The sequence below is a fragment of the Rhipicephalus sanguineus genome, unplaced genomic scaffold (genome assembly GCF_013339695.2).
Source record: "Rhipicephalus sanguineus isolate Rsan-2018 unplaced genomic scaffold, BIME_Rsan_1.4 Seq8838, whole genome shotgun sequence".
Taxonomy (NCBI): domain Eukaryota; kingdom Metazoa; phylum Arthropoda; class Arachnida; order Ixodida; family Ixodidae; genus Rhipicephalus; species Rhipicephalus sanguineus.
The window spans coordinates 36,106-52,035 of record NW_023616208.1 but is presented as its reverse complement, the minus strand read 5'-3'; positions in this window follow the sequence as shown (position 1 = coordinate 52,035).

Genomic DNA, 15,930 nt, shown 5'->3' with positions numbered 1-15,930 from the left:
GAGTTTGAGAATTGGGGACCCAAGAAGCTTGCGAGCCGCCAAGGCGCATGCAAGGAGCTTGGGGACCCAAGAAGCTTGCGAGCCGCCAAGGCGCATGCAAGGAGCTTGGGGACCCAAGAAGCTTGCGAGCCGCGAGGGCGCATGCGCAGAACCCAAGCCACTATTGGGCTCTTGCGCTCGCGTTAACCCAAGACGCAAGAATCGAAAACTAGCGTGGGCCCCCAAGGCGTCTTGGGTTACCAGCGAGAAGACGCAGCGCGGGCGACGGCGCAGTATGGCCTGCGTCTCGCACGATTTTAAATTTTGTCACGCGTGGCACTCCGTGCGCTTGACCCAACGCAGCCTGCGTTGGCCCAATTCTCAAACTCTTGATCATCCGAACTCAAGAGCAGGCCCCCAAGATGCGTTTGGCAGCCTGCTGCCAAACGCATCTTGGGGGCCCATCGTCTTGTGTCCCCAATTCTCAAACTCTCTAATAATTCAGCAGATATTAGATGCGAAGCAGCTTTGCGCTGGGCTGTGTCCGTGGTTCCATTGGCGAACGTCCACCTAGCATAGCCATCTGAGCGCGCGCTCGCGCCAAGGAGAAGTCTTCTTTCTCTTGTTCTTCGACCGCCTTGATGATGATAGGCGCAGAGCAGTTTAGGGGCCCGGGCTGCCGTATGCTGTCCTAGCTTGGCGTAACGCAGACAAAACCATGAGTGCTGGCACGCGCTGGGTAAGATGCTGTGGCGTCTCCCCCTTACACTCTCAGCAATCACGTGATGGCGTCGGGGAACGAGATTCTGCAGACGCGCGATGAACCCGCGTGGCGTGCTCCAACAAGAGTTCGAGACGAGAAACAGCAACTACAGTGAATTCATAGTGTGCTCCACTTGCAAGGACGCGTTAACATCGGGCAAGGTGCCCGTGATGAACGGAAGTTCAAGTCGACCCCACATGGTTCCCTTTAGTGGGAGATAGTGTAATTTTTTCTCGGTGCCAAGTACTTGCAAATGCTGCTATATTTTACAGATAATGTATGTATTGCAGAAGAATTGATGTCTGGGCAAGTTGGAATTGGTTATGCATCTTTGAAACGGGCGCTCTGTGGTGTGTCGTACCTTTCTTTTGTCCTTGTTTGTGCGCCGTCCGTTTCAAACATGCATAATGTATGTATCGTTTGCAACAGGCGGGTTCTTCTGAAGAGTTTTGGCACGGTGCCTGGCAAAAGGGTCACGAAGACAAGACAGCTTCAGCACAGAAACACACCGAGCGCTTGCTTGCTTGGTACCCACTACGGGGAATTGGCCATGAAACCGGCGGTTAATATAAGTGGGGAAATTTAGAATGTAGACGAAGGAAAGGAACTAATCGGCCGTGTAAGGTATATAGAATAATTGAAGAATTATTAGTTTCTGTACCAATAAAAATAGGAAAGGGCCAATCATATAGCATACAATGATAGCGCGAGAAAGTCCGATGTACCAAATTCAATTGGGAATAATTAACAAGGAATTCTTCTTGTGTCCCTAAGGAATTCGCATACGGCTAAGCAAATGTTCCTGTTGCTGTGACCCAGGGAAGATGCCCCAAGGGAAATAATGTTTTCAAAGTTAACAGTAATTCGTAATTTCTGAATTTCGAAATGTTTTTGCTGAAGGTAGTGAAACGGCGGCAATTATTTAAAGGGGTCATGAACCACTCCTCGGGCTTGGCGTGAAAAACACCCGGGAATGAGTCGGACCCTTCCCAGAAATATTTAGCCGAAAGAATTTTTTGAAAAGATAAAGAAGTGTGGGTACACATAACTTTAATGCGTCCACACGAAAAGACGTAACAGCAACAACTGAACCTTGCGGGAGCACACACAGTTTTTCTCTTCTGAGGGCGAGAGCGTTCTTATCACACTGGCGCTCGGTTTAGTAGTGTCGACGCTGCGCGCAGGCGCAGAAGCGGCGCCGCACCGTGCCGCCACAGGACCGGAGATATGGGAGACCAGCGCTGGATAGGTGGCGCGCCGAAAAAATGCGCCTGGCGGGAAGTCGCGGCATAAGTCCGCCGCTCGATCCGACGACGTTTGTTGCAGCTCGCATATGTTTCGGCTGTGCGCGTCGTTTCGCTTCGGTTCAAGCTTCCGAGAGAGAGAAAATAAAACATTAACAAGGTTCTGCCAATGCTCATTCAGCTAGCGCCATCAAGCGAAAGAATACTGAAGAAAATTTGCAAAGCTTTATATATTTTTCGCAGTGTGCCGCGGCGAGCGCGCCTGCGTAAACCCGCTAGCGTGGTTCCCGGGTTGACAGCTATGGCGCCAGTTGTGCTCCGCTATGGTTTTAGTAAAATAATATGGCCTGAGGACCACTTCCGCAGAAAGGCACTTGAAAACGGGGCGAAGCTGTGCAAGGCGAAATACGTGTACGATGTGGAAGAGACGGTGTCGTGCCGTGACAGCGATTATCAAGTTGCAGCGAAATGCCACTCGCAAGTACACCAAGCCAGCTACGATGTCACACTTCAGGTAAGCGAGCATTTGATACTAGATCGGTTATTACCGCGTGTTCCTGTCCTGTTTCTTTACGGCGCGTGTAGTTGTGTAAAATAAGCGCGAAGCTGTACGCAGTAAATCGCACAGTTGGTTTAATCGTACAGCGAGTTGACTTCCGTGCGTGATCGCAACGCTGGCACTACATGTTTTCATTTCGAACGAAAACTTGTGCACGTTTACTTAATGCAGTTTTTATGTGTTCGCCTCTAGCTGTCGTCTCAGCGCCTGATAAGTGGGGCCACCTGTTCCTGCAAGGCCGGCAGCGACGGCGCCTGCAAGCACGTCGCAGCGGTAGCACTCGAGCTCAGTAACTTAGCCGATGCAACGTCGTCAACTGACATGCCTCAAGTGCTCCCATAGCTGGCCGTCTTCACTGTTGTATAAAACAATGAAACACGCGAAATTCGCTTTAGACCCCAGCTCGACGCCGCCAGAGAGGACCGAACTTACCCCGCTCGCCTGACAGCTTGTATCGAACGTTACCTCCGTTCTTGCTCGTATGGTTTCGCAGGAAAGACGTAGAAAGATATATCACCTCTCATTCCTACGTAGTTATGACACTTATATACGCTGCAGTAACCGTCAGCCTCATTTTTTTTGTTCGGCGTTCAGTGCCCGCACCGCCTTCGCTACTAGCCATCCTTGTGCGTGTCGTCCGCGGGAGCGGCTGAGAAGTGCGCGCTTTTACCGCCAGGGCGGCAAGGAAACTCCAGCGCTGGTTCCCCTCTCAACTCCCTCTAAACTCGCTTCATTCCGGAGGAAAGGACAGCGCCATTCGAGGAGCCCCGCCCAGTGCCTTACGTCACCTCGCTTCAATGTTGTGTGGTTTCCTTTCCGCGTAACTTGACGGTGTTGACGGCTGCTGCTGGAAACTAATAGTTCCGGTCGGCTGCTTCTCGCGGCGCGGCGCGGTCTATCGCGTCTGGGTTGTAAGCGCTGACGCGATCTATTTGCATTGATACTGTCGTTACTTCGCGTATGTCGCATTGATAATGATACTTCGCATTGGTACTGTCGTTACTTCGCTTCGTGACTTCGCTTATGTCGTTTTTCCATCAAATCAAAATTAAACTGAAAGGAAAAGCCGGCAAGCCCTCGATGCAGCCGATTAGCACGGCATGTACACTCAGTATACGCTTTTAGATAACGAACTGGCCAAGGCGGCCTGCCTCATCGCACGGAATAAAATCCCGTGCGGAGAAAACGCGACGCAAATAAAAACGCGATTCTTTTTAAGCGGCCACTGTGAACGGGAGGAAACGAGATAAAATGCCCTTCGACCTTCGGACGGCTGCAGCCCGCCTGCCGTGGGCGAGAGCGAGGAAATCAGACAATCAGACGCGTCGGAATACAAGCGAGGTTTGAAAAAGCGTCGCGACGTATGCCCGCGCGAAGGAAAAAAAAAAAGCAAAAAAGAAATAAACGCGAGAAGAGAGTCGTTTTAGGCTGGCCCCAGCAGCGTGCGGGATGACCAAGCAAAGCCGTCATTCCCCGGCCTTGTGAACGCCGCTTCTGAACTGCCCAGCTGTGTCGGCCGTGTGCGTGCGTTTTGTGCCTGCTCTTTGCCGCTGGACGTGAAATGCGTGGTTTGACGACAGTTCAATATGCCTTACTGCGGGTCTTACTGCGGGTGGAATATGGTGTGACATTGTCCCGGCGATCAAGCGAGCCTGCCGCTGTGTATATTACCAAGCAGATGATGGGCACGCTGCGTTCGCGGTACCATCGGGAACACAATGGTAAGTAATACATTGAAGGACTCTGGTAATACTAATGTTTCCTCTGTTCGCGCGTCCTTATCGTTGCTCGGGCAGCTGAAGGTATCGTCCTGTACATTGCGTCGAGTGAAAAGTGCAATGAAAAATTCGGCAGATCCCACGCACCGTGGGAATCGATGTTATGCGAAGCATGCGCGGGATGGTGACTGTGGCGAAACGTTACGGAATGGCGCTAGAGAAATGTGGAAGTGGCATACGCACACTCATATGTTGAAGAGTCGCATATGTATTATATAACCATTTGTTTACAGTTGCGTAACGATGCCAACAGCAACATGGGTGTTACCATCACCAGACGCGGTAAGCTGATATGTAGTGCTTATATTCTTCAATACTTGATAGCGCGAATCCGAACAGCACAAATAAGAAACACAAATTCACAGGACAGGGGTTACTCGCAACTAAGCTTCATTCAGCAAAGTTCCCCTGGATACACACAGCCGAGTGGCACACGCAGGCGCACTGCACGTACGTTACAGTCACAGTTGCATTTGTTATAGTTGCGTTACAGTTGTTATGCTTATACTTATCTGTTATCACGGGAACGCACGCACGTTTCACGAACCCATGTGTATGTGTAGAAGGGGTTCTTGACAGTTCTTGAACAAGGTCCTCATCACCGTGATGAGTGAGCACCAGCAGCTAAACCGGACTTGTTAATCGGATCCGTCCGTGATCGCGGCTACGAGGGGCCTAAATGTAGTGAAGTGCGAGGTATAACACAGCTGGTGGAAATCCTGGATGCCTCTTACGATGAAATGATCTATGACACCTCCGGTCTTGCACGTGGCAGCGAGGTCTTTTGATGCCCTGTCCACATTCAAGCCGTCTGTCATGCAGTATAAAGACCAGGCGTTGTTAGGTCTTGATAAATCAATGTTGCAGTCACCGGTAATGATGAGAGGCCTGGTTCTCTCGGCAAATTTATTGTAGGAAGCATTGACCCCGGTTTTTGCGTAATCCATGTGGTCCACGTTGCGGACCACCTGAACGAGTGCATGGTAGTTGAGCGTCTTCCAGGGATGTTCTGTCTTCAGCTTCCTCACTTTTCTTGTGTCCGTCACGGTAGTGTAGCGGTTACGGTGCTCGGCTGCTGACCCGAAGGTCGCGGGTTTGATCCCGGCCGCGGCGGTCGAATTTTGATGGATGCAAATGCTAGATGCCCGTGTACTGTGCGATTTCGGTGCACGTTAAAGAATACCAAATAGTCAAAATTAAAGCCCCAACAATTATTAATATTACCACTTTGCTTGCGTGTCAATGTGTGTGTTCGCGTTCACTGTGCTGGTTGAGTCTATGTATCACTTGTGGCACATACCCGCATATCATAAACTCTGGTATGCGGGTATGTGCCACACGTTACTGAGAGAAAGGGTTTTATGACGTACGCGACAGGTATTTTGCGTTATTCATGTCATGACCAGTGAATCGTGTTCCCCATACACTGATCCCCTGTTATGCCAATTTTGGTATATTAGAAGTTATGGAGACGACCAGGACAGCGCTCAGACGTAGGCGGCTAGATAGATAGATAGATAGATAGATAGATAGATAGATAGATAGATAGATAGATAGATAGATAGATAGATAGATAGATAGATAGATTGAAACCTCGGTGAATCTCACGGGACCACCAAAAATATTCGTACCATCCGAAATTCGTATCACCAGAAAGCATGGGAAATTAGCATGCGACAAAAGAAAGCTGGCGTACATTTTCATTTATTGTTTTTCAGGGCCAAAGCAACGTTAGGAAGAACCCTGAATGATTGTCAGTGAAGTTCTTAGATGTCGGTAATCATACCAGCACTTTTAAATATACCGCCCGTACGCGCGTATTTAATTAAAGAACCAGGTGCGTTGTGACCCGCGACAGCAAGAGCCCCTATCAAATTTTAGTATGCTTTTTGCATGAGACCGGAGTACTGCAGCGAAAGTAACAAAAGAAGCGCTTTGACGCGATGAATCAAGGCCACAAAGTTACAGAACCACGGTCCTGTGTTATGATTTTGTTATCGCGGAGGTGTTGGGGATATTTTGCAGAGATTTACGGCCGTGCCCACACAAGTGCGACCTCAGTGGTCGCGCATGTTGACGTTGTGAGGCCTGACTCCTTCGACAAGACCGTCCTCGCCTTCTTTCGGTCCTCGTCCACCTTTCATGGGATCTCTGATGCACGAGGCAGGCACGCGTAAACACAGTACAATGACCGCAGCCCGCGTCTACGAATTAGAAAAAAAAAAACATGGTGCTAATGTCCTCTGTAATCTAAATGCGGAGGCACACGGAGGCACATAAGAGCCTCAGTGATTCGCGCACACAATCTCGGAGGCCGTGACGCGTCTCTGAAGGCTTATTCTGACCGTAAGAAAAGTGTTTTTCTTACACCATGATTCTAACGATTTGGCGGTGCGGCGCGCATGCCCACGCTTGCGTTCCCGCGCTCACACGTGCTTGGCGCGCCTTCCGCGAAAGCGCGGACAGCACCTCTTCGTACCTGGACGGTAGCGTACGTTCGTATCAAACGTCGCTGGGTGAAAATCGGTTCGCAACACCTGTACTCCATTACATTGCAGGTTAATGGGCCTTTGCCGGGAACAACGAAAAATTCGTATCATCCCGAAATTCGTATGAGCTGTGATCGTATCACCGAGGTTTCACTGTAGATAGATAGATAGATAGATGGATAGATAGATAGATAGATAGATAGATAGATAGATAGATAGATAGATAGATAGATAGATAGATAGATAGATAGATAGATAGATAGATAGATAGATAGGTACGTAGACAGAAACGCCCAAAGTGCCTGAGGTTCGCTAAGAAATGCTTCGCATTTAAAAATCGAAAAAAAAAACGCCAGGCCTGCGCTGAAACCGCAGCACAGTCACAGTGAAAGCTGGAAGAGCGGCGTTTGTAGAGTCCGTTGTAAGCACTCTTGGGGCTACAATACAAGTACACTAGAAAGGTACCCACTACGCCATAACTCACAATTTTTGTGAAGTTTGGGAGCACCTACTAAGCCGTTATTCGTCATTCTGCGGAGAAGCGAGGCACCAGCTACATGTCTCTAAGGTATTATGTGCACTTCGTTGACGCGACGACTGATGACGATGAAGAATTATGGCTCAGCCCTTTGTAATGGGTTGGAAGCTTTAAACGGCCCACCAGTTATGTAATTTGCATTGGGTGACGCCCGCTCGCTATTTCCCTCTCCCGTCATGCTGTATAACATACGTTGACGTGGGAGAGAGACGGGGGGGGGGCGAAGAACTTCACTGAGACCCCGAGGAAATGGATCATGCGCTTACGGGCTCCTTGGCAACCAATACAAGTGCACTTGCGAGAAACCCACTACGCTCTAAATCATTGTAACTTTGGAGAAGTAGGGCAGCAGGCACTGCGTCATTTTTCGTCATTTGACGGAGAGCCGTGGTACCTGCTAAACGCATGTAAGGCGTTATGCGCACTTTGTTGATGCTGTGCATGATGACGACGAATAATTATGGCAGAGCCCTTTGTAATGGGTTGGAAGCATTCAACAACCTACTCGCTGCGCAATTCGCATTGTGTGACGCCTGGTTACAGAATTCGCGTTGTGCGACGCTTGGTGCTTATTTTACTCTCCTACCACGCTATATTGCATATGCTAATGTGGTTCCTTCCCGACATGAAGCCTGTATAGGACCTTTTTGCAAAGCAGTTTCAAGCACCGGCATGGCTCAGAGGTTGAATACTGGGCTCCCACGCAGAGGGCCCAGGTTCGAACCTCGTTCCATCCTGGAACGGTACGTGGGATCTGCCGGATTTTTTTTTCTTATTTCGTTTTTTTTTCTTATTTGGAGCTATACTGGTTACAGACACCGGCGGCGGCGGCGGCGGACAACTACGGCGCCAGAAACGGCCGGTGAAATGATCTCATAACAGCTTTCGCTGTAAAAGAAAGAAATAACAGTCATTAAGCTCACATAGCGACGATGTGTCATGCGTGTTTAGAAACTCCTGTGAATATAGCACATGCTTCGCACAGCCAGCTAATCGATGCGCGAGTGCGCTGTGAAAAAAGATGTTTGTACAACATAATTCCCTTCCTCGCGATAAAACGTAAATGAAGCAGACAGCTTTCAAGGAGTATACACTAAAGCAAAAAAAAGCCGCTATTATCACGCTGTCATGTGAGGAAATGTGCATTGAGGCCAAATTTGTTTTCTGTTTATGCTGTTTTCATGCTTGATTTGCTTGTTTTGATCCTCAGTCTCGATGTCAATCTGTGCGCGTTGACATGTGGCATAATCGTCGCATAATTATGACCATATGATGAAACATAATTATGGCCATATGATGTGACAGACATCCGCTAAGTGACAGTGTGTGTTGTTGTGAAGAGCATGCATTTTATGGTATTGTCACTTCATTAGTCAAATATCAGCACTAGAACTTGCCAGGGTTACATATGCATATATATAGCCTTTAGGAGATATATTAGTTATGCAAGTCTATTTTAATCACATTGATATAAGCCAGTTGAACCTGTTGAACCAGCTTGTTGAATCACCTTGTTTCTTCCCTCTCGTTATTTTGTTTTCAATTATGTTGCCATAGTGTTTATTATCTGTACACAGTGTTCTCACTGTTGACACGATTTCTGACAAGGTGAAAACGCTGGCATTGTGTCCAGGTCTTCTTTTGTCCACATTATAAGTATGCTGTTAATTTTTGCCATGAATCAATGCCAAAGTTGCCCAATATTCAGTCCTAAACAGAACCTTCGTGGTTGATCAAGAATCTAGTGTCCAACGTGTTTAAATACGACGTGAACCTCACTAACATTCACACCCCTTTACACTATAATGATAACTTGACTGACATCGAAATCTACCTGAATGGTGGTACACAGGACAAGAGTAACACTTCTCGTGTTGTTTTGCATTTCTTTACCTTCGTGTATTTTTCGCCCTGTGTACTTGAAAAGTTGACAAGGAACTACTTAGCAGCCTCACAATTTTGAATTTGTTTCACGTTTTGTTAAAAGGTCTGCAATAAGTATAGTGAAGTGTGAGTCCTTGGCGAGAAATTCATTTTTATGGACACAGAAAGCTTAATGAACTTCTTTTTGATATCATTTTCAGGAAGACATTTCTGGCAAAGCAGCAATAGTTGCTCGCCCACTGCTTGTGTACGAGACAGTGTATTGTGGGAACATTACACTGTGCCTCACTGTACACTATCTCGAACATATTTCTTACATCTTACAGCATTTGGGCAAATACTGGGATTGATGCAGAGGGTTATGCATGATACTGCATGCAACCTTTCCAGTAGCATGTGCATTTGAAAATTTCGCATTGTTCAAAATGACACTTAGTGGAAACGGCTTTATTCAGCAAACTTTATCCTAAAATGGACAGTTGAGCGAGTTGATGTGTATTCATAGTTAAAGAAAGTGCGGAAAAAAACCCCACAGCACAGAGAAATGAGAATGAAAGGCACAGGATGATGTGCTATTAGCAACTGAAGTTTAATGCAAACCGCAGAAAGATATACACACACTGTATGAAAAAAAAAACATGGCTGATCCCTCCGTCATAGGAATCGGTATAAACACGAAAGTGAAACGTGTCTTCACAGAAGTTTTGCTTATCGTGTAGTATATATGAGAGCTTCTACAATGTCTATTGGTGTTTGGCAGCTGTAGCACCGTTTGACGTCGATGCACCCATGTTGACGCCTAGTGGCATGTCTCCATCGCGACGACTAACGCTCATGATCATGATTAAACCGTTGTGGTAGCTGAAGTTGTGAACATATATTTGGAATCAGCGAATCGTGAATCGCGCGTAAAGATGACATCAACAAGCTCATATTCAACACTGGTACCCGATATGCACTTCTTCAAAACGTCGTCAATTAAGGAGAGAAGCGGCAGTGTGTGCTTACTAGTAATGGGTTACCGACGCCTGTGTTCATGCATACACTACCACACTGCTCTTCAGCAACACCGGAGGCAGAGGTTCGTCGCTTGAGCCGCAAGCGTGTGCGTCCCGCTGGCCTCTGTCTCGCTCCACCAAGGCACGACATTCGCCCGTCGAAATCGTGTCCTTTTTGCAACGCGTATTGCAGCAGTTTTGTTAGTCGGTGCTCTCGCAATCGAAGCAGTCGGAGACGGAGAAATCCCGTTGGTGCATGTGGAAGCTGCACTACTCCGATGAGCCGGCGCACGCTAACACGAAGCGGGAGGCAAAGAACGTAACGACGTAACTGCGTCTAGGTTCCCTCGGCGACGCCAGCGCGGCCAGTGTCACTCGCTGGTTACGAGACGCTTTAACCATGACCTCCGATATCGCAGGCAATCTCGGAGTAAGCGCTAGTAAATGTCGATCTTGACGCATTACTTCTTTTCACATCTCACAGACGGCGGCACCGCCCCGCTCCGCCCCGCCTACCTACACCGCCAACAGAGAGCACCGTGCGAAAGAGGATGTGTGAAATATATAAGGCGCGTTCGTGGAGTGTCCGTCAGGCAAGTTGGCTTAGTCGGTTGAGCGTCGGGCGCTTAGCGTCGCGGCCGGAAGGTCGTGGGTTCGATTCCCAGCGGGGGATCTTAGCTTTTTTTTTCTTTCTCACCCGTTGGCGTCCATTTTATCAACGTCATAACCGTGACGGAAGTACTTGGTGGACACCGGCATAAAACACTTTCGTGTTAAAAACTACAAAATTAAAGAGTCACGCAGTCGCAGAAAGAGTAAAAACATGTCTAAAAAATATTACAGCATATCCACGGGGTGAATGATGATCAGTGGGGCGAAGCTCCGGAGGTCATCATCGGTAAACCGTGAGTACTAGTAAGTCGCCCCACTAAAGTAAACACGTGAGAAATGTTAAACATCAAACTTTTATTGTTGGTTTCCGTGGTCCCTTCATTATCACCGCTTTGTGATCGGTGAAATGCAGGGAAAGCGGTTCTTGTATGGGTGTTACCTTGAAGTTGGCAAACACTGCATCGATGCAAGTCCCCCTGATGGTGGTTGGTTTCGGGTGGTCAAACGATATGCATCTGAGTCCATATCTGAATGCCATATGTGTTGCATCAACTAGTGCTTATTTGCGTCTGCAACGTCAACGTTGAAATCGCCGACGAGTAGAAACGGTTTGTTCCTGTCGTATTTACGCATTGCCTCGTCGATGAACGCCTTGACGTCTCCAGTAGAGAGATTGCAAGGTATACTGTCATAATGACGATGCCGCTCCTGGTTCTTGATGGAACCAGGAGCCTGGTCGTTCTTGATGGAAGATATCGTGACTAGACTGTTCGAGAACCACAATCTGTCGCACACATCACAACTGTGGCCGAACGAAACGTCTACAAAGTCTCTCTTGAAACGCGCGTCAGCACCTTCCTTTTTCTTTCTTGGCACGTTTTGCAGAAGCCTCTCGAACTCTCACCTCTGGGTTCGCCTGTCGATACGCGCGCTTTCTCGCCGCTTCCCGTTGTCGGACGTTTTGGAGATACGCTTTGCGCCGCATCCGTGCCGCTTCGCGTACGGCGGGGTCCTCGCGCCGTTGCCGTGACGCTTGGGCCTCTCTTTCACGTACGGCAGGATCTTGGCGACGCTGCCGTGCAGCCTGACGACACGCTTCGGCCTCTCTTTCACGTACGGCAGGATTTGGCGCCGCTGCCGTGCCGCCTGGGCCTCTCGTTCTCGAACGGCAGGATCTTTGCGGCGTCGCCGAGCAGCCGCCGCCTTGCGCGCTCGCCGCTCCGCAGCAGCCTTATCAATCCGACGACTCCGAGTGCGCACCAAGAGCGAGTGCCTTTTATGCTCGCAGGCGTCCAATGGCAGGTGCCATATATGACATCATTCATATTTTCATAACATCACATCTTTTCATCATATTACATCGTACTACAGTATACTTTTATAACATCTCGCATCGGCTGCTCAACTGTCACCTGTGAAGCGCCGGCGGTGGCCATTTCTCCTGATGTAGGGCTTGTGTAGCGGTGGACAGGAGTATCCACTGCAGGAACGGGTTGCGGGATCGCACTGGCAGAACCGCTTCGTGAAGGGGTGGTGAGCATCAGGCGTTGAAGTCCGAAGAACCGAAGACCCGAGCGTCGTATTCCTCATAGAAATCGTGGTTGCTGCTCGAGCTTCCCACTTTGTCGTCCTCAGTTATCTAGCCGGCCTTGAGCCGTGTTTTCATCATATACAAGTACCGCCATCTAGCGGACACTCCACGAACTAAACGAGAGGTGGCGACTACATACATCGGGGACGCACGACCCACGGCTTAAGGAGCTTCGCCCCTAAAAAGCGAAGCACGTGTTAAACTTCAGTTGCTAGTACTGTGTCGTCCTGTCCCCTTCATTTCTACATGTGTTGTGGTTTTGTTTTTCCGCTTTCTTTTACTATGAACTTAAGTCCTGACTGCTTTACAGTCTCTATAAGTGTGTGGTCAAATTTTATTCAACATCATGGCATATCAAGTCCTAGGATCCAATGTGCCAAGCCATCAGCCGCTATTTATAGGAAAGTTTTATTTTTGGGCACATTATTGCCTAATTTCAAGTTCATATTGAAGCCATAATGCTGGGCTTAATTTTCAATGTGGCAATTATGCATAAGCCATGAAGTTAGGAATTAAATATGAAGAACATTAAGTTGCAGATGGCACTAGCTGGCATGGCTATATTGTAAACATAGATGTACTAATTATGCATAATAGAAGTATTGGTACATTGTAGTCATGTGATAACGCCGACAAGTTTCCAAGCATAATTCCAGAAATTAACGTTAGTTTTCAGATATCTGTGAGCAAATATGTGCATCAATATATGAAGGCCGCGTTGTCATTTTGTGGGCATTGCTGAATGCTTTTATAAATTGTGGTGACGTAAGTGGAGATTTGCTAGGTGCATATCCATGTGCGTCGCGGTGTCATTGCATGGGATATATTCCCTGGCGTATGGACGCGCCTCGGCGACTGCAGCGCTGAAACCTTCGAAATCTGTAAAACAATCCCCGGTGGCCACTGAAAATTTTTCCCAATCAAAAACAAGTACCTCTCTTTTCTCTCTAACCTTTTTCCGATTGAGCGTAATGATAATGGGTAGATGGTCATTTCCCCATGTTGTCGATTTAACTTCCCACTGCCGCAGGAGCCCGGCAGAGGCTAGCGTCAAATCGGGTGTCGTGTCCTGCTGCTTCGCGTGCAGCCCTATACGGGTTGGCGCGTTCAGTGAGCTGCATATCTTCAAAGTCGACATTTCTATTACATCGTGGAATGCGCACCCTCTCGGATAAGCCGTGGTGTAGCCCCAGGTTGGATGTTTGGCGTTTAAGTCGCCGCCCACTAAGATAGGAAGGCTTCCCGCCTGTGCCTCTACCTCACGCAGCCATTCAAAGGAGTCGTTCCGATCATTGCTCGTTAAAGGCCTGTAGTACGCGGAGACTGCAACCATTGGACGATGTCCTGGCGGACTTAGCTTAACTGCCACTACCTCTCTAAATTCGTTACTTAGGTGTGGAATTTGGAGTTCGGTAGCAGTGCAGTCTTGCCTAACTAAAATAGCTGCCTGGCCTTGCGCTTGCTGATTTCCTTTGCCCTGATCTAGTATGGTAGCTTTTTGAAAGGTTCGGTAACCTTGAACTCTGCATGGTCCTCTTGTCTCCTGTTGCAATACAAGAGGTTTGAGTTGCTTAATTTGCTGTCTTACTGTGGAACCATTCTGCGTGAAGCTGCGACAGTTCCATTCAGTGATTATAGGTCGTGTAGCCATATTTAATCTGCCGGCTTACGTCATTTCGGTTCGTCATCTGGAGTCTGCAGAATTTTGTGGATTTCCATGAAATGTGCTTGCATCTGCGTTTGTATTGCATTAGTTACAGCCTGAAATTCTTCCCGTAGATTTTTTCTAAACGCTGAGTCTCAGTGTACCTTTCTTGCCTTAGGATGCTCAACATCTGTGCACATGCCGAGTCTTGAGCAGTGACAGGTTGACACGCTGAGGGCGTCTTACTCTGCTGGGACGGCGCAGCTGCTGTGTAAGGCGGTGTTTTAGAATTCGCCGTAACATTCTTACTCGAAGAACGCCCGACGCGACTTTTTGATCGGCCGCGTTGTGCTTTAGCTGTCGGTGAAGGTTGTTCACCTTCCCGAGATGGCGTTTGGGGTTGCATATCTCGCTGCCGTGGTGTTAGCCTTTCGAGCAATTCCTGCAGCGTGGCGCTCAGCTGCCGATTTTCTTTTTTAGCTCTTTTATTTGTTGCTCATGTTCATCTAATAGCACAGGTTGTTTGGGGATGCCCGCTTGTGCTTTTTCAGAACAGCTGACTGTCTTCTGCGGTACCCCTGCATTATGCCTGAGATGTGAAAGTCTTTCGATGCATGACTAGGACAGGCTGAGTTTAGTGATATATGGCTCTGCTTCTGACAAGCAAAACAGAACAGCTCTTCATCGCATTCCGCATTTTCAGGATGTTTTCGACCGCACTGCTTACAAACTTCCTCTGAAGGGCAGTACTTGGCAATGTGTCCCAATCCGTGGTAATTATAGCAGGCTATGATTTTCGGTTTGTACTCGTACACCCTTGTGATCTCATAGTCAAATACGAGCCTCGTTAAGGGTGATGGCGTATTAGACGGCAGGAGCAGCATGTTCGACTTTCCAAGTCGCCGCGCGTCAAGGATAGTGGCCGTTTTGCATCTCAAGTGGTCCATGATGTGGTCGATAGTCTGGTCCGGACGCACATTGATAACCCCCCGACTGCTACGTGCTCTCTGCGTCGGAACTCTTTCGATGCGCACTCCATACGTACGAACTCGGCCGCACATTTTCTCAGTCAATCGTGTCAGCGCTGTAAGCCGTTCTGCATGTTCTTCATTCCTCACTGTAACTTTTATGCAGTTCGCTGCAGATTCGTAACGGAAGATCGCTAATTGTGCTAGCTCCCAACTTTTAGCTGTCATCTCTCGTGCAGCCGTTATAGCCTCTTTATGTATATCATGTACATGTACCTGTAGTAAGAAGGTGTTATTAAGAAGCGAAAACGAAAGTGAAGAAGACGACGGAGTGCGCGCGAGAGAGGCCAACGTGAAGCGCGTGAGCTTCAGAACGGCGACGACAGAGTGTGCGTGGCCAGCGATCGAGCAAGAAGCAGCTCGTTCGATCCGCAAGCTGGGGGCCATCAGACCAGCCGGGACGAGCCTGGCTGTTCCTGTGGCAAACTGGTGTCCCAGGCGAGGCCTTGCGGCGTGTTCCTGCGGTGGACGTGCGAGCGGGCCAGGCCAAGCTATTGATGGTGTGCCAGATGGCGTGTCCGAGACCAGCCAGCTACCGAGTCGGCCCATGGTGCTGAGGCTTCTGGGGTCCGGCACTACCGACTTCTGAGGGCGTGGTCCTGGTGCCACGTATTCCGTTACGGCACTACCGAATGCTGAGTGGACTCGGTGCTACTCCGGGTGCATCGTGGTCCGGTGGGTCGTGAGTGAGCAGCTCGGGATCTGGGTCTGCCACGTCGACGTCTCGTCGTGCCTCTCCTGCTGCGAGCATGCGTCAGCTACGCGGTCGTCGGTGCCGTGAGTGACGTCTACAGAACGATAGACTCCGTACTAGGCAGAACG